Here is a 25,540-nt window from a genome sequence, read left to right on the forward strand (position 1 = left end):
TATCTCAAACACTAGAGAAGAAATAACCATTGATAAGCATATTTCAGGAAAGAAAACCCAGAGGTGTTGAGCAGATAGTAATAGTAAAAGTAAGGGGAAGGAATTGTACAGCTCACTTAGAAGAACAAATTTATGGATTTTATTCCATGGACATGCAGGATTTATAAAGGAAAGTAAACAAATACGGAGCACACTATTTCCCCAAATGCTTTATTTTGATAAGTCTGGTGTATTTTATTTTATTTTTTTTATTTTTTATTTTTTTTGCGGTTCGCGGGCCTCTCACTGCTGTGGCCTCTCCCGTTGCAGAGCACAGGCTTCGGACGCTCAGGCTCAGCGGCCATGGCTCACGGGCGCCCAGCCGCTCCACGGCATGTGGGATCCTCCCGGACCGGGGCACGAACCCGTGTCCCCTGCATCGGCAGGCGGACTCTCAACCACTGCGCCACCAGGGAAACCCCATGTCTGGTGTATTTTAATTGAGTATGCATAGTAGCATTTCACCGCAAGTACAGTCTCATAACGCAGGGCAAAATATATTGTGCAAACATTGTGGCTCAAGTCAGTGAGTCATAATGAAACATTGTCCAGATTGCTGCAATTAAAATTTACAGAAGCTTTTTGTTGAGTGTTGTTAGGTTTGTGGATTAATAAAGTGAGCCTGTTTGTTTTAATGCTTCTTTAACAAGGACTAACATTTTGATTTTAAGTTTCATAGATTTTTCTTCTTTTGCATAGATTTTAGATTGTATTTTGTAGGAAGAAATCTCATTGCAGCTTTAAAAATATATAGATATTCTAAATACATTTTCTAAGAGGCGATCCCTCTCCTTTTCTTCCCATCCTTCAGTCTCCTTTGTTCACATTCTCTCTGTTTTTCCCCCTCCCATTTTCTCCCTAACTTCCCATGGGGATGGCTGGGAGAGGGTGGAATGGTGTGAGGGTCATTGGCTTGGTCACCCAGGAGAAGAGCAGCATAACATAGCAGCACAGTACAGGTTTTGGGTTCTCACAGACCAGGGTTCAAATCTCTGCTCCGTCATTTACAAGTTGGGGGACTTGGAGGAGCTTCATCTGTGAGGCCCAATTTCCTCATGTGCACAATGAGGACAATTGTACCAACTTTGTAGAGCCATTAGCAGAACAAGGCTTAATGTGTTACAGGGACTTCCATGCAGTTAGCACTTAATATATGGTAGTAATAAAGGACCTTCCATTCTTTTCTTGAACTTTTTCCTTGAGAAAGTCTATTGAACTCTATAGAGCCTTTCACTTCTTTCTTTCGCTAGTGACATGGTACTTTGAACATTTACTGTGGTTTCCCATGAAAGTAGAGTGTTTCACAAAATTTTGAGATCACCTTGGTCGGGAACATTTGCCAGTGAAACAGTCTGAGTTACATTTATCAGGCCTCGGTTTCCAGTTTTAGTAAAGCCTCAATTCCCAGTTTTAATTAAAATGTATCTATCCAAAGGCATATATTGCACATTCAATAGATACCAAGCACTGGAAACGTGGGGATAAATACATATGGCGCCTGCTTTCAAGTAATTCACCACTGAGTTGAGAAGACAGACATGAAAAACAGAAAATTAAAATGCAGGATAATAACAGGGATAAAAAAAAATGCTGCTAGGGTAAAAAGGAGGGAGGAACTAACTCTGCCTCAGAGAAAGGCTTCACAGAGAAGGTGATATGTGGAGCAAGTTCTTGAAGGCTCAGCATGAGTTTGTTAAATGAAGAGAAGTGGAAGGCCAACCCTGGGAGTGTGATGAGGACAAAGGTAATTTTTAGACGATGATTAGCATGGTGCTAGCTCAGGGTGAACATGTGTGAATCTTGGGAAACTGGCATAAGGAGAAGCTAGAGAGATACACTAAGGCAGAGGGATTGTGAAAAGGGTGTTATATGCCATCTTATTAAGCTTGGGCTTGATCCTGGGTGCAATAGGGGGCCAGGGCATCTTTAAGCAGGGGAATGATGTCACATTTTATCTTTGGGAAAAGAGAACTTTAGTGTCAGCATGGGGCACTGTGAAAGTAGGAGTCAGGAGTTATCACTGATTTCAGTATATGCATATTTGGGCAAGAGGTGAGAAATACCACAGTCAGTATGTAGCACTGGACATGGTGAGGTAGTAGGTGTTAGATTCCTGAGATATTTCAGGGGTGGAATTGGCACAACTTTGTGCCTATGATACCTACAAGGGATAGAATGGTTGTAATGTCTTTGTTGCCTTTAGCCTGGGAGGCTGGGTAGATGATGATTATTTCCTGAAAAATGTTGTTACCATTTTTGAGTCCTTATTTGTGCCAGGTGCTGTGCTAGGTGACTTAAATGCATCTTTTAAAAAATTTATCCCTGTCAACAACTTGTAGGGGAAATATAATTATCCTCTTTTAAACAAATAAGGAAAGTGAGGCTCAGAGAAATTAAATAACTTTCCAAAGTTTCTTTTCCATTAAGTGGTGAAGTTGACATTGAATCTGTGGTCCAATAGGACTCCAAAACCACACTTTTAAGCCCCGGAAGAGGATCAGGCTTTGAAAAAAGATAGTAAATTTAACTTTGGACACATCAAGTTTGCAGTTGAAAAAAGTTTTCAAAAATCACTTAGGGTGCTGATTATAACATGGAATTTTACAGCTTCAAATCTTTCTTGTGGACTCTTTTTTTTTTTTTGCGGTACGTGGGCCTCTCACTGTTGTGGCCTCTCCCGTTGCGGAGCACAGGCTCTGGATGTGCAGGCCCAGCAGCCATGGCTCACGGGCCCAGCCACTCCGTAGCATGTGGGATCTTCCCGGACCGGGGCACGAACCCGTGTCCCCTGCATCGGCAGGTGGACTCCCAACCACTGCGCCACCAGGGAAGCCCTCTCTTGTGGACTCTTTGATTTAAGCCAGACATAAATTCTTGATCTCAGGCTTGATGCAATGGCCTCTGTGTTTGTGTTGCTCTCTCCCAATGGTAGATCACATGCAGGGCTCAGAAAACCCAAAATTCAGGAGCTGTGACAATGTCCTAACCAATTACGGTGGCAAATATTTTTGGCAAGTGATTTCTTTTTTTTTTTTTTTTTTTTTTTTTTTGCGTTACGCGGGCCTCTCACTGTTGCGGAGCACAGGCTCCGGATGCGCAGGCTCAGCCGCTCCACGGCATGTGGGATCTTCCCAGACTGGGGCACGAACCCGTGTCCCCTGCATCGGCAGGCAGACTCTCAACCACTGCGCCACCAGGGAAGCCCTTGGCAAGTGATTTCTAAGGTTCTTTATTCTACTTGAGCTTTTTCCAGTCACATAATGGCTGAAATTTAATGCATTTTGAAGACATAAAAGACTTTTCCCCCTTTTATGAATGATATTACCCAAGTAATTAAAACTTTTTTCCTCTTATAAACTGTCATTTTTCTTCATCTTTCTGTTTCATCAGGCCATAATGTAGTTTCTGAAGGCATTTTATAAATGTTTCTTTGATAAGTCAGTTACAAGAGGAACGAATACAAGCTAGTTGTAGAAATATTGAAAATAAACATAGAACGCAATTCAAATCATGTGCAACCCCTCCACTTGAACATAAGAGCTGTTAACATTTTACCTATTTCATTTCAGTGTTCTTAGTACATATATATATATATTTTACCCAATTGTGGTAGTTTTCCACTTATAATGGGAAAATATTATCCCTCATTAATAATATTTGTAAATACCAGTTTTTTTTTTTATGCCTTCACGATGGTTTATTCTCCCTATCCCACAGATGAGGGAATTGGTGCTCAAAGAACTTGAAAAACTTCCCTAAGTATGAAGCAGATTTGACCCCGTTCTATACACTATGTGACCTCTCAATTTAGCAAGGAGGATTCAAGATTGAGAGAAATGACCAGACTAGAATGCAGGTTATGGGAAGTTCGTTAGGAGAAATTCAGAGGTTATAGGAGTTTGGAGGCAGAAGGGAGTATGTCCTGCTGGTAGAATTAGGGAAGGCTTTGTGGAGCAGCCTGCATCTGAGATGCGTCTTAAAGCAAGGGCAGTAATTTGACATTGGAGAAAGATATTTAAGAGCAGGGAACAGTATGAACAAAGGGATGATGGCAGGAAAGCTTGGAACCTATTTGGGAAATTGTGTTTAATTCAGACTTGGTTGACTTTTGGGCTTTTAAAAAGTTTTTGTGTGCAAAGCTATAAAATTGAAAGTTTGGAGAAGATTGAATTAATTTCAGATAGATGGATGGGTAGGAAAGAAATTATGCCTTAGGAGCCTAACTTTGGCATTGGGGCCTGGGGCTGATTGAAGGGAAAAGGTGGCAGAAAGACTACTGATTCAGTATATACTTATTGGGCACTATTATATTCTGGGTATACCAGCTAGAACAATACAACAGACAAAGTTTCCAAGCTGGCTGGTTGAGAGAAAGGTGTTGCTATTAAAAAATGAGCAGATGAGGGAAAGAAAAGTCCAGATTTGGGTACGTTGAGTTTGGGTGGCCCAGGACTCAACTGGATATTCAGGCTGGTTCTTCAGAGAGAGGGGAGGGATAGACGTCCATATGTTTGGGAATTCTAGCTGATGAGGTGGTCATGGTTGATACTGATATTGAGAGGTGATGGATGTAAGTGTGGGAACTGGTGGAATTGTGGAGGAAGGGATTGTAGATCAATATCTTACATTTACTGACTATTCATCAGGCACTGTTCTAAGCATTTTACAGGTATTATCTCATTTAATCCTCAAAACAACCCCATGAGGTAGTTACTATTTACTTCCCCACTTTGTAGATACCCCCATTTTACCTAGAGATATAGGTTTGCTTCCAGACGACTGCAATATAGCAAGCCACACAAATTTTTTGGTTTCCCACTATGTAAAACTTATGTTTATACTATGCTGTAGTCTCTTAAGTGTGCAATAGCTGTATGTCTAAGAAGCCGATGTACATATCTTAAAAAATACTTTGTTGCTAAAAATGGTACCCATCATTTGAAACTTCAGTGATTCATAATCTTTTTGCTAGTGGAGGGTCTTGCCTTGATGTTGATGGCTGCTGACTTTTCAGGGTGGTGGTTGCTAAAGGTTGGAGTGGCTGTGGACGTTTTTTAAATTAAGACAACAGTGAAGTTTGCTGCATTGATTGACTCTTCCTGTCACGAACAATTTCTCTGTAGCATGTAATGCTGTTTGAGAGCATTTACCTACAAGCAGAACTTCTTTCAAAATTGGAGTCAATCTTCTCAAATCCTGCTGCTGCTTCGACACCTAGATTTATGTAATATTCTAAATCCTTTGTTAACAATCGATTAAATTCACCTTCTCATATGGGTACAGTTCGTGCACCCAAAACAATTAGAGTAGTAACATCAAAGATCTCTAGTTAAAGATCGCCGTAACAAATATAATAATAATGAGAAAGTTTGAAATGTTGCAAGAATTACCAAACTGTGACACAGAGACACAAAGTGAGCAAATGCCGTTGGAAAAATGGCGCTGATAGACTTGCTTGACACAGCGTTGCCACAAACCTTCAGTTGTAAAAAATGCAGTGTCTGCAAAGTGCAATACAACGAGATATGACTGTGTAGACGAGGAGACTGAGGCCCAGGATCACACAGCTGGAGAATGTTAGATCTGGGATTTGACCTCAAGTGGGCTGACTCTAAACCTATGTTGTCAGGCTCTCCTTTCTTCTTCCCAAGGAGAAGAGAGAGAGAAGACAAATCTGAGAAATCTCAACACTTCGAGGAGAAATCAGGAAGAGGAGTCAGCAGAGACCAGAAAGGAACGGTTACAAAAGGGCATTAGAAGGAAGCCCAGAGAGGCTGTCACCAGGAGGATGGGTAGGCACGGTGTCAAACACTATAGGCGCATCTGTTGAAAGGCACATTATTGTGGGTATGAAGCAGGTGTCAGTGAAACACTAAGGCTGCATCTTTGTGGTTTGAAACAAGGTTTTTGTTCAGTTACTTAGCCAGGAAGAATATTCAGAAGAAGTATGGTTATTAAGCAACTGGTACCTGGTTGGTTGATCATGGTCTCTATCTACATTTACATATTCTTAGTTTTCAATACCAGGACTAATCACTTATTAATGGAAATCTGACGTAACCTCACCCACTAATAATTTTGAATAGCTGGGGGAATAACTCATTTGAGGGAGAGAAAAGTCTGACTCATATGCTTTTTGCTGAAAAGAAATATGTTTACTAATTTAGAGTACGAACAAAAGAGAAAACTACTCCTGGAATTGGGTTTAACAAAATTGTGTCAAATTAAACACATGCCTGAAGGAAAGTTACAAGTGACTTACAATTATTATTTCAGTGGTTTTATGAGTAAATGTGTAGTTCCAGAACCACCTTCCTTAAGGCTATCCTCTTAATTTAATTCAATAAGAATTTATTGCCCACTATTACAGATTTAAGCTGTGCCAGGCACAAAGAGTGCTCTAAAAGGGATATTTACTTATTTATGGAATAAATATTTACTGAGAACTTACTTGGTTTGGCACTGTGTTTGGTACTGAGGATAGAATGGTGAGTAAAATGGAAATGGTCCCTGATCTCCTGGAGCTTCTGGTCTAGTGGGAGTGATAGACATTGATTAAAACCAGACACACCACAAATAAGTACTCGTTTACAAACTGATCTGAGTGCCATGAATGATCTTTTTGGGAAACAAGATTTACCAATGAGAGAATAAAATAAAATGACATGCAAAAATGAGTGGCACTGTCTAGAATGATGTTTATACCATTAATTTGTTTAGTAATCTCTCTTTTAATAGATAGATGAAGTAAACACTATTCTGAACACTAATAAAATTATTATCCTTCTCAATTAGTGTGAGTAATTGAGTTTTACTCAATTGAGTTTTACAGTTTTACTTTCATTCACCCTTTTCCTGTAGGCATTTTTTATCTCTATTTTTCCTTTGCTTGTAAAACTGTATAATTGTGGTGGCAGCTCATTGGTCTGTAGGTTCATGCTAGTGGCAGGCAAATGAGGACAATGGAGGAGGAATCATATTAATGAGAGTTTTAACACTTCAATTTTGAGGCTGTTTTGAGTGTTGTAAAGGTGTGTGTGTCATCTCCAGCAAGGGGACAGGTGGCTATACTAAGTAGCTGAACTTCCTCAGATACATACTCGGTTGACATCTCTTAAAAAGAGAGATCAATGTTTTCTACGGTGTTAAAAAATTTCTTGCGTGACCACTTCAGTGCCAAGTCACTGTGGACAGTCAATTGTTGATCGACATTAATGTTGACTTCCAGTGTTGGCTTGAGCCATTGGTTTGTCTGTATATGAAATGTCAGATGAGGTTTTGTCTTTCCAGGAAATTCAAAACCTTTGAGAATGTGCTTTTCATTTCATTTCCAAATGCTTTTCAACCTTCACACTGAGCTTGTACTCATAGCCCAGGACAGAACATGTGGCAAAAATCTGGCAAATCTTTTTCAGAGGAAGAGATGTATTAGTTACAAAGAAAGAAAAAGTGAATATCACAGACTTTGGAAATGGAGAAAAGCTAAAAGAAGAGGCCATCTTGAAAATAAAATAAAAAAGAACAGCTTATTCTGAGGTATAAATGGAAAATATAATATGATTTCTAAAATTAACTTGTCTTTCTTTAGAAACTGTCAAGATAGGCAACTCTTTTTCACTAAAAGTCCTTTAAAAGTAGAATTTTTGTTTATTTTACATAATGTGGGAAAGACAAAGGGAATTTTAAAAAGTTATAAAAGGTCTATGATGGAAGAGTATTAAAAAGAGTAATTCCTTAGATGGTAAAGTTAGAATAGTAAAGGAAAACATTTATTCTAATAATAATATTTAGTTACTATCTCTGGCTGGTAGAACTTCAGTTCTTATGTCAGTTTACTGGCCATAGCTCTAGGATGGCTTTTTATAAGAATCAGGATTTCTTGACATACTAGAGGATAGTAAAAACAAAAACGAAACACTAAAACCCAAAAAATGTGGTTAACAAAAATTTGTGATGGAATTTCACATGTCCTGTGATTTCTTCCCCTGTTGGCTGTTTCACTTAAGGTTCCAGGTTCTAGGATGGAGAAATGGATTCTTTTCATGTTATTGAAAACTCTTAGGAAAAAGGGGAACTGCTTCCTGACTTCTAATTTAAATTCTTATGTATATTAACTGTAATTCCCCAAAAGTGCTGTTTTGCAAAACACATATTATGTAGTTACCCCTAAAGAGAAACAAGAATGGAAATCCTTAGAGGGAAAAGAGCAGCATATGACTGAGGTTTAAGTTCTGGTTTGATGTATAAACTAAACTTAGTGTGGTGCTATAAAAGGAATGTGTTTGCCTGTAGTTTATATTTATCTATGAGTAAATATACATATATATATATATATATATATATATATATATATATATATATATATACACAGAGTATATACACAAACAGAGGATGTTAAGGGACCAACTATTTTGCATGCTATATAATAGAATTTGTTTCATAAGTAAGTTAAAATTTAAAATTGATCAACTTAAATGCCAAAAGCCTTGAGGCTTTAAGTATATTTAGGAGGTTAATTAACATTCTATTCTTGGCCTAGGAAAACTAGCCCTTCATCATTTTCACTTGTTCAACAAATATTTATTGAGTACTTGCTATGGCAAGATGGCGTTCTTGGTTCTGGAGACACAGCAACCAAACAAAATAGACACAAATTCTTGCCCTTTACATTCCAGAGTGAGTGTACATTCTAGACAGGCACACAATGAACAAACTGATAATTAAAACACATAGAATGTCAGGTGGTAATTAGCAAAAGTAAAGCAGGAATGGGGAGGTAGGGAGGGTGAATTGCAGTTTTAAGTAGAATGACCAGGGTAGGGTTCAAAGAGAGGTGACATCTGGATAAGACCTGAAGGAAGGAAGAGAGTGGATCGTGCAGGCGTTGGTGCAGAGGACCTTTCTGTGAAGAAGAACTAGCAAATGCAAGGCCACTGAGTGGCAGGGGCAGGACTGCCATGTTTGAAGGACAGAGAGGAGACCAGTGCAGCTTGAGTGCCCTGAAGACAGAAGGCAAGGCTACTGTAATCCGGGTAATGGTTTGGGCCAGGGTAGTAGCAGTGGAAGTGATGACAAGTGGCTGGTTTAGCGGGTAGAGTCTGGAGATGTTCTGAAAATAGAGCTGACAGAATTTGCTGATGGATTGGATGTGGGGTTTGTGAGAGGGAGGGAGGAATCAAGGAAGAATTCAAAGTTTTTGACCTGAGCAACTGGAAGGATTGAAGTTGCCATTAATTGAGATGGGGAAGACTGCAGGAAGGAAAGGTCTGGGGGAAAGAAAAGAAGGTTGGAATTGGACATGTTCATTTTGAGAACATATTGTATGTCTGAATGGAAACACTGAGTCTGTAGTTGAATATGTATGTCTGGCATTCAGAGGAGAACACCAGGCTGGCAATTTAAAGTTGATAATTGTTGGAACACAGGAGGCATTAAAAATGAGCTTTTCTTTTTTTAACAATAAGATCCTTTCAGAAATTTCTAACTACTTTGTAACTGCATGACTTAACCTGGTGACAAAAGCAGTTATTAAAAAGACTACCTTTTCCAAAAAAAGAATAAATAAATAAATAAAATAGAATAAAAGCAACAAGACTTCCTGAGATCACTGAGGGAGTGAGTGCAGATAGAAAAGAGAAGAGATCTGAAGACCAAGCCTGAAATACTCCGAAACTACCCTATAAAAAGTCTACAGTAGAGGTTGAGGCACTGAAGCATTACCAGCAAAGGTTAGGAAGGAGAATGGCCAATGTGGGAGGAGGAAAATCAGGAGAAAACGGTGTTCTGGAGGCCATGGGAAGGAAATACTTCAAGTGGGAATGAGTGATCAACAGTGAAATATGCTCCTAACAGATTTAAGATGAAAAGGGAGAATTGTCTATTGGGTTTAGCATAGTACAGGTCATTAATAAATCTTAGCAAGAGCAATTCTGTTGGAGTGATGGGAACAGTCAGTCTACTTGGAGTACATTCATTTAACCTGTGTGAAACAGAAATAGAAGGTATCTAATCTATTTGCGAATGTCTGAGATAAATAAAACAGTCGAAAATATTCTATGTTCAAAAGACCTAAAACAGGCTTTCAGATATTGAAACAAAAAATAACAATGGACATTTATTCAGCACCTACTTGTGCCAGGTACTATGCAAAAGTGCTTTAGAGGCACGATTTTATCTTTCACAATAAATCTATGAATTAGGTGCTATTATCTTCATTTTATAAGTGAGGAAACTCAAGTTTGCCAAGTTTAAGGGGCTTTGCTAAAGTCATGTAACGAGTAAGTGATAGAGCTGAGGTGTTGGAAATATTTTCATAATACCCTTAAACTGACCAATGGTTTTGTTTCTAAGTTATATCTATTGATTTTGGAAATTAACAACCTCATTCTTTAGAAACTATTATTCTTTCATTTTGTTCATTCCATTTATTTCATGTATCTTTATTTTCCCAATATCTAGCACTTCTGCAATATTGAAAATTTATAACCAGTTTCTTTGATTTTTTTTTTTGATGCAGAGAATTGAACGTCAAAATGTTTCAATTTATAGAATTTGATTGAGGTGGCCAATCATGTTAAAATGTTATTAAAGACCTATATGGGAAAAGAATCTAAAAAAAGAGTGGATATGTGTATAAGTATAACTGATTCACTTTGCTGTACACCTGAAATTAACACAACATGGTAAATAACTATACTCCAATAAAAAACTTTAAAAAAATAAGTAAAACAAGCCAAAAAAATGTTATTGAAGAGAATGTAATTTTCTATTTTTTGTACAGAAGTTTTATTTTGAGGAACTTGATTAAATTTTTGGAAGTACATTCTTTTTTTTGATTGAAGGATAGTTGATATACAATATTATATAAGCTACAGGTGTACGATATAAAGATTCACAATTTTAAAGGTTATATTCCATTTACAGTTATTATAAAATATTTCCTATATTACCTGTGTTGTACAATATATCCTTGTAGCTTATTTTACACCGAATATAAGTAAGTAATGATAAGTACTTAATGATACTTAATGATAAGTATAAGTTTATAAGTAATGATATGGAAAGCCACTGAGCATTGAACATGCTCATTTCATGTTCACGACCTCTCCATGAGGTGGACATTATTATTATCTACACTTTACACTCATGGAACCAGATGTTTGGGGAAGTCAAGTAAATTGCCCAAAGATACGACTTGTAAGTGGTGGAGTAAGGATTGACCCCATGTCCTCTGAAATTATAGTCCATGCTCTTTCCACTACAACATGCATGTAAATTTAGTTAATTCCAAAGCTTGGCTTGAAATATTATATCTTTCCTCATCTGTGTAAAATTGATTACCCTCATTTGATGCACCATTGTAAGTCTAACAGCTGGTGCAATGAGGGGTCGCAATTTTAGGAAGCATGTATACTTTTTTAAATTAAACATGTTTTCTCTGGGAGACATGTGTGTACATTGATTTTTTCCCCCTGTATTAAGAATGGCTCTACATAACTTCAGAGAGGGAAAAGCAGCGTTACTGTTTGCTTGGGTATGCTTTTCATAGTTGCTGATTCTTTTTGAAGATGCGGCTAGGATTGGTGTTGGTAGAGAACTAGGGTAAACACAGATTATGCCATGGATTCTGGAGCCTGCCATGAAATGGGCCTGGGAGTATGTCATTGTTTTTCTAGAATGACTCTTATAACTTCCCACTGCCCCTGAACCTCACATTTCATTCACAACAAAATGGATGGTTTCTCTCAACTAGCATGCCCTTCCCACTTCTGCTTTGAGACTCTTTAATCAAGTTTCCACTTTATGACCAGAGTGGTCTAATAAAAATGCAACTCTGACAACCCACTTGTATGCTTACAATTCTTCAGTGGCTCCCCGTTACATTTAAAGTAAAATACAACCCCCTTCCTAGAGCCCACAGGGCCTTACATGACCTGGCACTTACCCTACCCTCTAACCTCTTCTAGCACCGTGTTCCCTCTGCTCATTAGGCTCCAGCCCAAGCCTTCTTGAAGCTCGTTCTTTTCCTGACTCAAGATGCACACAGTAGTATTTCCTCCACCTAGAACATTCTGTCTTCCATTGTCAGTGTAATTGCTAACTCCTCAGAGACTTTCCCTGACTGCCCAATCTAAATTAGATACTCCTGTCATCATTTCTCTAATTACCTTGTGCTTTTCCTTCAGTGTACTTACTATAATTTAGGATTGCATCTTATTTATATGTTTGTTTAATATCACCTTTCCCCCACCTGAGTACAAGCCATGAGGACAGTTTCTATACCTGTTTTTTCCCCACCACTGACTAGCTTATAGTAGATATTCAATAAACTTTCTTGAATAAATAAATGCCCTTTCAAAAGCTGTTTCTCAGCCTGGAATGCAACAAAAATAGCTAACATTTATTTTGCACTAAAATCCTAAGCACTGTGATAATATTACAAATCAGTTGATCCCAGAGCTGGAGCAAAGATGGGAGGTGCAACTAGGTAGCGTGTAATGATAAAGACATTCTATACATAGGATGCTAACTTTTTGTTCTTCTGCTGGGTTTCACTGACTGTTTTAAAAGCAATTTATAGGGAAAGAGCACGGAACTATTCGGTCAAACATCATAGTGTATCCTATTATAATCTAGATATTCTTGTGTTACGGAGAATACAATGTAATTGAAAAGCTGAGATGCGTAAGAGGATCGATGTGGGTTTGTGTTAAAGAGATGAATGCTCATATCAACTTTTCAATCCTTTTGGTGGGGATAAGTAAGGATAAAACTCAACTATCTTTCATTTTCTCTAAATTTGAAAATATTCTTTCTGCCCTCACAGCTGTTTGTGATTGGGAGCAGAGAACGGATAAAGCTATCGTTTGAGCTCCCCCTGCTGGTCGTGAGTGATGCTTTTACCGGAGACAGATGAAGAGAGTGCAAGCAGTATGGCTGAAAGGTGGAGATGAAACAACTTTACCGTTGCTGTTACACTCCCCATGGTAAAGGTAGGAAGCACACATGCTAATTTTAAAACAATTTTTAACAGCCATGTTGAGATATAATTTACATGCCATAAAGTTCACCCTCTTAAAATTTACAGTTCAATAGTTTTTTTGTTTGTTTGCTTTTGCGGTACGCGGGCCTCACTGTTGCGGCCTCTCCCCTTGCGGAGCACAGACTCCGGACGCGCAGGCTCAGCGGCCGTGGCTCACGGGCCTAACCGCTCCATGGCTCACGGGCCTAACCGCCCCGCGGCATGTGGGACCTTCCTGGACTGGGGCACGAACCCGCATCCCCTGCATAGCGGGGGTGGACTCTCAACCACTGCGCCACCTGGGAAGCCCTACAGTTCAATAGTTTTTAGTATATTTACAGAGCTGTGCAACCATCACCATAATCTAATTATAGAACATTTTCATCACCCTACAAATAAAACTTCTTCTATCCATTAGCTATGATTCCTTATTTCTCACTCCATTCTCCCCTGCCCTTAGCGCCTGGCAACCACTAACTAATCTTTCTGTCTCTGTCACTTACCTATTTTGGACATTTTGTGTAAATGGGATCATACAATATGTGGTCTTTTGTGATTGCCTTACTTCACTTAGCATAATGTTTTTGAGGTTCACCCATATTGTAGCACGTACCAAAGTTTCATTGCTTTTTATTGGCAGATAGTCTCCCACCGTATAGATATACCACACTTCATTTATCTATTTATTAATTGCTGGACATTTGGATTATTGTTTCTATTTTTTTGGCATATGAACAATGCTGCTGTGAACATTAGACATTAGTGTACACGTTTTTATGTGGACATGTGTTTTCAATTCTCTTGGGTGTATACTTGAATAGAATTGTTGGGTCATATCTGTTTAACATTTTGAGGGACTGTCAAATTGTTTTCCAAAATGGGTGTACCTTTTTACCTTCTTACACAATGCTCTCTTGGATGGATTTTAAAAGTAGTACTTCAGGGCTTCCCTGGTGGCGCAGTGATTGAGAGTCCGCCTGCCGATGCAGGGGACACGGGTTCGTACCCCGGTCAAGAAGGATCCCACATGTCGCGGAGCGGCTGGGCCCGTGGGCCATGGCCGCTGAGCCTGCGCGTCCGGAGCCTGTGCTCCGCAATAGGAGAGGCCTCGACAGTGAGAGGCCCGCGTACCGCTAAAAAAAAAGTAGTACTTCAGATAAAGATAACTTCCATTTAATAAATGCGCTTTATCAATTACACTTTCTTCTATTATACTTGTGTATTTTTGCATTGTCCCCATTTGCTTTTTTATTGCTGCTCCATCTATCTCTTCTTCATTAGTACTGTGAAATCTCTCTGGTTTTCTCCCCTGTAAAGATGGGTGATGAGATGATGTCCAAATTCTTGCTCAGTGCAGAAATATTAGGTCAGGATGAAAAACTGAAGTGCTGTCTCGATTGCCTGCTTCCTCAATGATATTCCTGGAAAACTTCTGGAGAAGCATATCACAATGGCTTAGACTGTTGATTCTGGAGTCAGACCATCTGGGTTTAGATTTTTGGTCTTACCACTTTCTCATTGCATAACCTTGGGCCAAGACTTAATTTTCTAACTCTCATGCATGAAATGGGAACACTAGCAGCAGTAATCTAATGGGAGACCGAGTGAGAAAAAACGCTTCACAGAGTGCCTGGTACATAGATTAGGAGCTCTCAGTAAATACTGGCTATTATTGAGTCTATCTTACTCTCAGCTCTCTGAACCTGGCACTGGAACTACAAATAGGTCTGTAGGTGTAGAGATTGCTCCTGGAATGGGTATTTCATTAATTTGGGGCTTCTGTAGAAAGCAGGAAGAGAACAGGATAAACAATCAAGACGGCTGCTATTTTATCAATGTCTTCAATCAGCAGAATCTTCAATCTATAGCTCTATCTTCAGATGCAAAGTGCTCAACCATGGCAAAAATTTTGTGGCATTGAAGGGCTGAAAGATAGTATGAAATAGAAAATTTGCACTTCTTGTTAATTTAACTCCTCTAAAACTTGTTTTGGGAGGCCATCTACCACATTTAAAATTTTATAAAAGCAATGAGCCCTGTCTACATAAAATACTAAGATGTGTATGTGCCATAAACTTTCCTGGTAGTCGTGTATTGAAGCACTGAAGGCCATAGGAGTCCATGTTAATAAGCGCTGCATTCGACATAAAAGATTATTTATTTATGTAGCTTCCTTTAGGCATTCTGAAATTCTTTTTTACTTTGAAAAAATTTTATTCCCATTCTTCTCAGAAAACCTGGAAAAATGCATGTAAATCCCATGCTTACACCATTAAAATGGTCAATCCATTTCCCGCCCATACTTTAAAAAATTATATTCATGGGATTTAGGGAAAGATACTATGAATCTTAAGTTCTTGGTACAATAGAGACAAAAATGATACTCAGAGAAAAATGCATGGGTTGCATGTATGTAAAGATTTTTGAGCTCAACTCTGGGATACTAAGCCTGTGTTATGAGAGCCTTGAGCATTTTGTACATGAAGGTAAGAGAGTAGAATGGAGAATGTGATGTCTTTTCTCCACATTGGGATGGATGGGAAGGCAGCACTGAAGTGGGACTCTGTGGTCCCTTCTGAGGTTTCCAGAGGCCTGGAGATCTGGGAGTAGTCCAAAATCATCTCCCAGATCTTGGAGCTCTGTCAGCTTCTCAGAGACTATGAGGACAGAGGAGGTGGAGAGTGCCTAGTGCTTTGGGATTTGTCCCTTGATGGCTGAGAATTTCCCACTTTATCTCTAGAACTTGCAATATAGGGTTGAGATTAGATATGGAACGAAGCGCTTTTTTCATCTTTACATAGACGCTGGTAGATGAAGATGGTACCTCAAGATTTCTCCTCTGTTCCACCCTCCTCTTGGACTGCCATTCTATTACCTTCTCAATTCTTCTCTGCTTGCTTTTCTCCTGCCCAGTTCCCAGCCCTGTGTGCACAATGCAAGACTTACCCTTCCTATACCCAGGAGCTCTCATTGGATCCACTGTCTAGTGTCTAGTGTCCGGAGATGTGGCCAAGTTTTCACTCTTCACTCTTTTACCCATACATTTAAAATAAAACTCAATTCTAAATCAAGAAGCTGAATCTCCAATATGGGAGCTGATAGAAAAAGTTGTATGATTACTTATAACTTGGAATATTTTTGGCTAAATATCTTACGTTTACTCTCAGGAAATTGAAAGTTGTAAACGGCAGCTCCAATCTGCTACTGTGAATAAGTTGATAACCAAAGGTTTTATTTTAGTTTTTCATGAGGGCTCTTTGGACCTGTAATGCAAGAGGCATTTCAAAGTTTGGATCGCCCTTAAAAAAGAAAATGCCAAGTATGTTAAATTGTGCACTTAGCTTTCAGTGTGGAGGAACAAATCCCAGATTCAATGAACTAACACAAGTTTTCAGAGCTTGAAAGAGCATTTTCAATTAAGACACTGTACTTGCTGTGCACTGGCCGATTCTTTCTCCTGGAAAGCTTTGTTTCTCTGTGAAACTGAAAATCCTGCCATTGATCTGTACTCACAAAACCCTGTTGATTTAAACAGGACTCCCAGAGGTGGAACAACAGCAAAACCAAGAGACTCAATTTACTTAGCTTGGGTTACAGGAAACATATTTAATAGCAGACAGTTCCTGTTTTCATTGTTTTCCATCTAAGTTCCTACAAAATCAGATTGTCTTTAAATAGATGCTGCTGCCATTGGGACAAGGTTCAGTTTCACATCCCTAAAGAAATAAAGAGTTTTGTAAAAATTCACTCTACCTTGGCCTCCCATATAATGGGCTTAGGTCAAGCCAAAAGGATCAAGATGGATATCACGCTAAAACAGTGATAGAATAACGACACCAAAGATGTGAAACACATACTTTTTTAGACTCTTTAATGTAGCCCTCAATAACCAAGGAATGAGTGCTGGTGGAAGGAAGTGAAAAGGGATTTCATTTGAGAGCAACCTCTTTTTGTCTCTTTTAGAAGCATAATACAGGTTGGTTTTAAAGACTTCTAAGGAAGAAAAGCAGGGGAAGTAGTTTGAGAAAACCATCACTTAATGATTGATCTCATTGTTTGGAAAGATCCTGGGTTTGGCAGGATGCCTGGAGTTTTGCGTTGAAAGAGATGAACTTTGACCAAACAGTGATAATGCTAATAATGATTATGATGGCGATGATGATGGCTCATATTTATTGAGCACATAGTATATGTCACAGGTCCTATGCTAAGCATTTTCTCTCTCTACAATCTTGTTTAATATAATAACAATTCATAATGCTTGGATTAAGGCTCTACCCTGGGTGGCCTCATAGTATGATGGTTAAGGGAAGGTACAGGGTTTTAGTTCTTCTCCCACCATGAAATAAGTGACCTCAAGTAAGTCATCTCCGAGTCTTTGTTGCTTAATCTGTACAATGGCACAGTAAGGCCTACCTCATTGGTTTTCAGAAGGATTAAATAACACAGGCCAGCAGTGGAGACAAACAAACTGCCTTACCATTTGAATACAGTGAGATCCATGGGATATGGATTAAAGCACTGGGAGCAGCTTGCGGGAGGATTTTCTGCTCTCCCAAGACTTTGGGGATGCAGGACTCCTGGAGAAGCTGCCCTCTAAGTGGACCCCTGGGCTATGGATGGAAATAAGTCAGGAGAAACTGAGGGAAGGGTGTGCTAGGTTGAAGGATTAGCATGTTTGTGGGGAATTGTCTGTTGCTGAGCAGCCTTGATGCAGGGAGGGGAAAGGCTGAGAGACAAGCCAGAGAGATAAGCTGACCCAGGTCCTGAAGGCTTTGGATGGCGTGCTAGGGAGTTCGAACTTTCTCCTGAGGTCAGAGGGTAGCCGTTGAAGAGTTTTAAATAGGAGATTGACATAATTAGATTTACTTTTTTGTGACGTTCATTCTCTTTGAGATTAAAGATACTGTCAGGACTTCCCTGGAGGTCCAATGGTTAGGACTCTACGCTTCCAGTGCAGGAGGCATGGGTTTGATCCCTGGTTGGGGAACTAAGATCCTACGTGTGGCGCAGTGCGGTCAAAAAAAAAAAAAAATACTGTCTGTGAACAGAGACCCTTTCTTGACCTCATGTTTGAGCAAATTCATAACCTTGACCTCTGGTTTGGGGACTGTCATCAAGTGAGCTAGCAGGTGTTTGACTCCCGCTGCTCTGACTGCTGTTATAGCATTTTATTGCTTTGAATTGTTTCTTATCTGAGATAAGTGTGGTGGTTCAGAGGATGGAAGGCTGCATCTCTGCTCGTAGGCATGGCTGTGGTCCATGGGGTGGGCCGCCTGAATACATTCTTTTTCTTTTTTATTTTTTTTTGACTGTGCCACATGTGGGATCTTAGTTCCCCGACCAGGGATTGAACCCCGGGCCCCTGGCAGTGAGAGCGCAGAGTCCTGACCACTGGACTGCCAGGGAATTCCCCTTTTTTTTCTTGAGTTGCCTTGTTTGTGGATTATATACTTACTATATTATATGCAGCTAAAATTTAATCTCAGATTGACTTTCAACTGCTTTCTTCTGGATTGCAACCATTTCTGAGATGTGGTTAGGCAAAGAGAATCATTTTCTAATGTTAATCTAAGTGAAACAATAGTAAAGAACATTTGTAGACATCCTGTCTCTTCTTACCCTCAACCTGGCCGCTTGTTATTTGAGTAAAACACACAATAAAATCCAATTGCATGAGTAATTTCTTTTGGAGTGGGGAGGGTTATCTGTGCTTCTGCTCGCCTTGAATAGAAAATTGACTCCATTTTATGACAATATTATATTCCCTGAAAAGTCCAAGAAAATCATATTTTAAAAAAATTAGGTAGTAATGTCTTTCTAGGTCATATTTTGTTAAATGATTTGCAATTACTATTTTGTAAAATATTTGTCGAAATATCAACTCCTGCATAGTTACAAGGTTAAAGTTAGATATGACAAGAATAAAAAGTCACGTTAGACTGTTGGATTTCTGGTGAAGCAAGCATTTAAATATTGAAATCCGGTGAATGCTTATTTAGAACTCCATATGTTCTATACTTGTGGTAAAATTAGAAAGTTGTTAATATATCCACAAATAATAATCTGTGCATAGTGTCCAAAGGGTAAATAATTATAATTTAATTTTAAGAGAAATTAAGTGTCAGAGGACTATGATAAAACTTTTATTGGAAAATTTTAGAATTTCTTAAGAAAGAAAAATATGTATAATGGAAATTAAATATATTTGCTTTGAGTTGTTCGTGAAGTGACTTAGCACTCTTGGAGCATTTTATGTTTTACTAATGCTGTTAAATCCCATCTGGTGTTTGTAAAGTCTTTTACTATCCCCTGCTGGGACAGGCAGACATTGGTTTGCATGACTGTGTGTTCCCAAAATATTTTTAAAAAGTATCTAGTGGATTTATACCAACTGTAGCAGGATGATAGAAGACCACATTTCCATTATAATGCCTTCAGAAATGGAGACAAATGTCATCAGGTCACAAAAGATCCATCAGTTTTACACTGTGTGACATTTGGGGAAGAATGTGAATGATTAGTGGTTTTCAAAAGTTGTTTGGAATTCAATATCCTGTGTAGATATTACTTGAAAAATATTTATAGGTTCTGAGTCAGTGAGATGCAATTTATTCCTCCATGGAATTCATTCTAGAATGTGTGGAATATTGCCTTGAACCTTAGTTGTTCCGATATATTCCCTGGAAATATCATTATTGTCAACAAACAGGTTGTTCTGCCTCCTTGAGTGCTTTTCATTGTATTTTGACCACCCAACATCTCTGGAAATCAACAAGATTTTTGTGTAGAGAGAAAATAATTTAATTCAGCAAGAATTTATTGAATAACTTCTATATTTAAGACAGTCTGATAGGCATAGGGAGAAATGAAAAAGAATTAGACATCATCACTATCTTCAGACAATTTATAGTTTAGATAAAAAAGAAGGTACGCTAAGAGTCAGGAGAGCCAGATGAAAAGCAAGGTAAGTTAAGTTTCCAAAATGAAATATAATAAAGATGGTATAATAACACTGAGAAAGGATTGATTAAACTTGATTGTGTGATTTAAAAAAAAAGCACCATGGTGAAAATAAAACAGGCCTTAAAAGGTAAGTATACTTTTAATTTAAAGGAGGTGGTAGGTAGAGGTCAATATAGGTAAAGTAAGTAGCACATGTTAAAATTTATTATATTCGGTGGGAATGTAAATTGATACAGCCACTATGGAGAACAGTATGGAGGTTCCTTAAAATACTACAAATAGAACTACCATACGACCCAGCAGTCCCACTCCTGGGCATATACCCTGAGAAAACCATAATTCAAAAAGAGTCATGTACCACAATGTTCATTGCAGCTCTATTTACAATAGCCAGGACATGGAAACAACCAAGTGTCCATCGACAGATGACTGGATAAAGAAGATGTGGCACATATATACAATGGAATATTACTCAGCCATAAAAAGAAATGAAATTAAGTTATTTGTAGTGAGGTGGATGGACCTAGAGTATGTCATACAGAGTGAAGTAAGTCAGAAAGAGAAAAACAAATACCGTATGCTAACACATATATATGGAAGCTAAAAGAAAAAAAGGTTATGAAGAACCTAGGGGCAGGACAGGAATAATGATGCAGATGTAGAGAATGGACTTGAGGACACGGCGGGGGGAAGGGTAAGCTGGGACGAAGTGACAGAGTGGCATGGAAATATATACACTACCAAATGTAAAATAGATAGCTAGTGGGAAGCAGCCGCATAGCACAGGGAGATCAGCTCGGTGCTTTGTGACCACCTAGAGGGGTGGGATAGGGAGGGAGGGAGGGAGGGAGATGCAAGAGGGAGGGGATATGGGGATATATGTATATGTATAGCTGATTCACTTTGTTATAAAGCAGAAACTAATACAGCATTGTAAAACAATTATACTCCAATAAAGATGTTTAAAAAAATTTATTATGTTCCAAGATAAAGTCATGTAGAAGTCAGAATGCAGTGAAAAGTATTGGTGGCTAGACATCTGAATTTTAATCTTGGCTCTGGAACTAACAGTGTAAACTTAGGCAATGCTCAGCTAACATTTATTGAGTACTTATTCTCAGTCACTGCTTTACCTCCTGGAGTTACAATACTGCTGACAGTCAGGGTATCTAATAGTATGCATTTTAGCTTGAGGAAATGAGAAGAAATAAATACAAAAATTAATGGAAAAAAGAAAACAGCAGGTAGTAACTAGTACTGTGATAAAAATAAAACTGGGTAATGTGATAAGGAGATAAGAGTGGGCTGCTTTAGGCTATCATGAGAAAGGACCCATCTGAGGAGGAGGTGACATTTCAGCTGAGACCTGAATGACAGTGAACTTTCCATGTGAAGGTCTGTGTAAAGATAGTTCCAGAGCAATAGCAAATGTAAATATCATCTTTCTATTCCTCACTCCCCCAGACTCAAGAAGAAGAGATAGCAGGATGTAAACATGAGGGAAGGCAGAATGATAGCCAGGTTCCAATTAAAGAACTAGTAATAGGGCTAGTGAGTTTAACCACAGGGCTGGACCGAGGGCAGGGAAGCAGGTAGAGGTAGTATCATGGGTTGGTTGTAAGTAAGCACATTAAAATGGTTCCTCCATTTGTTTATATTTTTCTGTATATCGAGGTATGATCAGTGATATTTCAAACATTATTGAGCTGGCTGATCTTTTGCTTTCACAGTAGTTCTTCCGATATCTCTTCATTATAATATCATGTTAATCCATTATCTGCCTTTAAAAAGTGGTTAGTTGTTGTCACATCTTGTGTTGCAGAAATAGTTGCTTTCTCTGCTGCCTCTGATTTGGAGTGTGATTTGTGTTGACTTTTATGGATGGAGAAGAGGAATGAAATGAATTATGTGATAGAAGGGCACTGGACTGGGAGCCAGGCATGTTGAGTTTTAGACAGTCCCAGCTCTGGCAGCTGTGTGACCTGGGATAAGACACTTAGTATCTTTGGGCCTTGGTTTTCTCATTTGTATAACTAGTGAGTTAGATGATCTATATAATTGAACAGTCTGTAGTATGCTAAAATCCAGCCCACGGGAAGCCTATAGAATGTAATTTGAAATACTCATTTACAAGTCAGTGTTATCAGTGGGTTGGCAATGGCTGCAAATAATAGTGGAAAGCACACACTGAAAGTAGCTTTAAGAATAGGGGAAATTTACTATAACATAAGAAAAAGATTCTGAGGTAGGTTGGCTCCAGGTTTGGTTAATAATATTTATTACCTCCTAGGATTATTATGGTTATTCTATGAGGTGATAATGTTATTATCCCTACTTTACAGACGTGTCAGCTGAAAGCAAGAAAATTAATTCATTCATCCATGGTCACAAAGCCAACAAGTGGCAGTGCAAGGTTTTACCCTCCCAGGCTGTCAGACTCCAGACCATATTCTTGGATGCTCTGTCGCCTCCTTTTGGCCGCTAAATCAGGATGCTTTAATTTACATTGTTTGCTTTGTTGACTGATTATCAAGATTAAGTGGAAAACCATGTGGAAACTTGAAAAATAGTCACCAGATTGACTACCAAGTAGCAGGCTGTGGGCAGGGAGAGCTGATCCTTGATCTTGTGACTGGAGAAAGGTTTCTATTTTTACATGCAGTGACCGCTTTTGGACACTAGAGGACACTTTGCAGACTATGTACATACTTCAGGACAGCAACTGCCTTCACAGAGCTTAAGTCTTCAGGCAGCACCATGTTTTATGGCCTCAGAAAAGAGGCTACTTTTACAATCTGGCTACTGCTCCAGTTCTGTGTCGTAAACTCCTAGAGGCCATGTTGGGGTCTTATCTTTGTTTCAGGGCAGCCCGCATGTCGGAGTTGTCTTCCAAATCTCAGTATGGGCTCCCTCAGCCCTTTATGGCCTTCCCCTTTTCACCCAAGGTACCTATTCTGCAGGTAATGCTCCAAATATTGTACTTTCTAGTTAGGCTAAATGTCCCCGTCTTCCCATTGGCACATCTGCTTCAGGTAACCACTGCCTGTGTTCTACATTTAGTTAAAATGAATTATGGTTTTCACTCATTCCTCTGCTCTTGAGTAATCATAATAACTTAACTATTAGAAAAAAAATTCTAGCATCGGCTAGTGTTTGTTTTATTGTTCCTTTTTTTAATAAGTAAGTTTAGGTTTGTTCATATCGATATTAGTATAAGTTTTAAAAAATCCTTTTTTTTTTTTAAAAACAAAGTCTTCAACACATATGGGTGCTTAAAATGCCGTTAAATGATGAAGTTGATTAATTATTCATAGTTAAAATTCAACAGGACAAATTTAAACAAGAAATACAAAGTTTTTCTGGATAATAGACAATTTAATTTACAAGTTCTTAAATATGCTTGCCACACAGTCATAGGGTAGAGAGGACAGCGTGACAATAGAAGTCCTGCTGTGTCACTTCAGTGGGTGAATATGTGAGGAGACCCGGGGGCAGGTTGGAGAGCAGCCATGCTCTTCTAGCCTTGCAGCTGGGTCAGCCTGGAGGAAGGAAATTCTCAGCTATTGATGCCAGTACTGAGCTAGGTTTTTAAAATGAACTACCTTCCCTTTGTTAAAAATTGTAGCATAGATTTATACTTAGAGTGCTTGAAGATATGGTGTCTATGAAATTATTAATTGGGATACTTTGTGAAGATAAAAGTATAAATTTTTAATATATTTATAATTTATGAAATATATAGGAACCTATTACAATAGATCTTATATATTTTTCTTTTAAATTCAGGCATGAAGTGGGACATTATTATATCTTAATTCTTAATTCCATTTGTTTTTAAAGGCCTAGGCCTTCTGTTACACCTATTTACCACCACTTATTACATGGCTTTGCAAGTCAACTTGTCTCTTTCCTCCACCAGACTCTTTCCTTAACTGTTGTTGTCTTTAGTAGACAAGAGGGTTTGGAGAAGCTTCCTGTTACAAACACCTCACTAGTTGTTTGGTAGGAGAGTTAACTTGCTGTTGGTATAATGGCACGTCCAAGCACAACAGAGGGTAATGGATTGTTTCCCAAGGTGAGGGGCAGGTACCATGAAGAAGTACACGTACAGGACTCCTTGGTCTGTTTTATATGATCATCAGCTATAATGAACTTAAAAACAGATAGTAAGTAAATCATTCCTTTTGAGTTTTCTTTCGATTCTTCTAATTAGTTCAAAAGAAAGGCTTAGTTTGGCACTAATCACACTTAAAACATCTGACACTTTGAATCTCTCATTTGAAGAGGGGGACTAGGTCTCACACTCAGTCTTTGCAGGTATTTATGTAGCATTAAAGACTTCTTTTTGTTCTTTTTTAAACCTTTAAAAATGAAGGGGTTTTTTTTAAGAATTGATTTTAAAGAAAAATATAAGTAAATAATAATACAGAAATACAGATTGTCTACAAATATTTCAACCATGTGAAACTCATATCTGACTGATAAAAGCTTGTGAAACATTGATGTAATTGTGTAAGGGCACAGCCTTTGGACTTGAATACTGTCTCTTCCATTTCATCCATGGGGTATGTGGGCATGAAATTCTCTCTAAGGCCTGGTCTCCTCAACTCTAGAATGGGTTGATAATAGTACCTATATCATAGGGTTATTTTGAGGATTAAATGACATTTAATATTAAGTTCTTAGCACATTGTAAGTCAAAGGGTGTCAGCTTCCTCTACTTCTACTACTATTTCTGTTACCACCATTACTTTTATCTGTATTTTTGGTCAAATCATATACAGATTATAAAAATTACAAATAATAGGGATCTACTTTCATCACTATAGCTTTATTTTTATGAGCACAATAAGGCCCTCTACTTCCCTTTAGATAACTTAGTGACTAAAATATATTGAATTATGATTGATAAGGTTAGTGAGAACTCTGAGGATCGTAAGGGTACAGTATGGGGGTGGATGGTAGAGCAAGGAAAATTTAAGAAGGAAAACACAAAATCAGGATAACTCTTGGGCTGACCTTGAGGAAATGAGTCTAACTCCTCTAGGAATCCAGACAACTGATTTGTAATACTTTTTATTCTCCCTATTTTAGGTAGATTTTATTTCTCCTTATGAAACTTAAGGACATTTCTTTAAACATTTGTTCTATTTTATTATAATATTCAAAAGTTTTCTATATTAATTGAGTATAGGTGATCTATAACAAAGTGCATTGTGCCTTTTAGAGTCGAATAATTAGAAAAGTAAATCCGTGAAGCAGTATAGTATAATGATTTTCTGCTCTGTTGATAGAAGTGGGTATGGCCTGTATCCACTCAAAAGAAGAAGTGAATTTGTTATTCCAGGTAATAGACTGCAGTTTTATTATTCAATACTTATAATAGAATTTATTATAAGGTGAGTTAATTAAAATGACATAAATAGCATGCTAAGGCCATCCAATGGGAAAAGGACAGTCTTTTCATCAAATGATGTTGGGAAGACTGTATATTCACATGTGAAATAATAAAAT

General features: G+C 38.3%; 1 long non-coding RNA gene across 1 annotated transcript in view; it reads left to right on the forward strand.

Annotated features, from left to right (window-relative positions):
- Positions 1-25,540, forward strand: part of LOC116760317 — a 66,308-nt gene that overhangs the window by 2,708 nt on the left and 38,060 nt on the right. Inside the window, exon 2 of the long non-coding RNA XR_004351699.1 lies at positions 12,866-13,031. This is a non-coding gene — a long non-coding RNA (uncharacterized LOC116760317). The remainder of the gene's footprint in view (positions 1-12,865; positions 13,032-25,540) is intronic.

This window comes from Phocoena sinus, chromosome 10 (assembly GCF_008692025.1).
Source record: "Phocoena sinus isolate mPhoSin1 chromosome 10, mPhoSin1.pri, whole genome shotgun sequence".
Taxonomy (NCBI): domain Eukaryota; kingdom Metazoa; phylum Chordata; class Mammalia; order Artiodactyla; family Phocoenidae; genus Phocoena; species Phocoena sinus.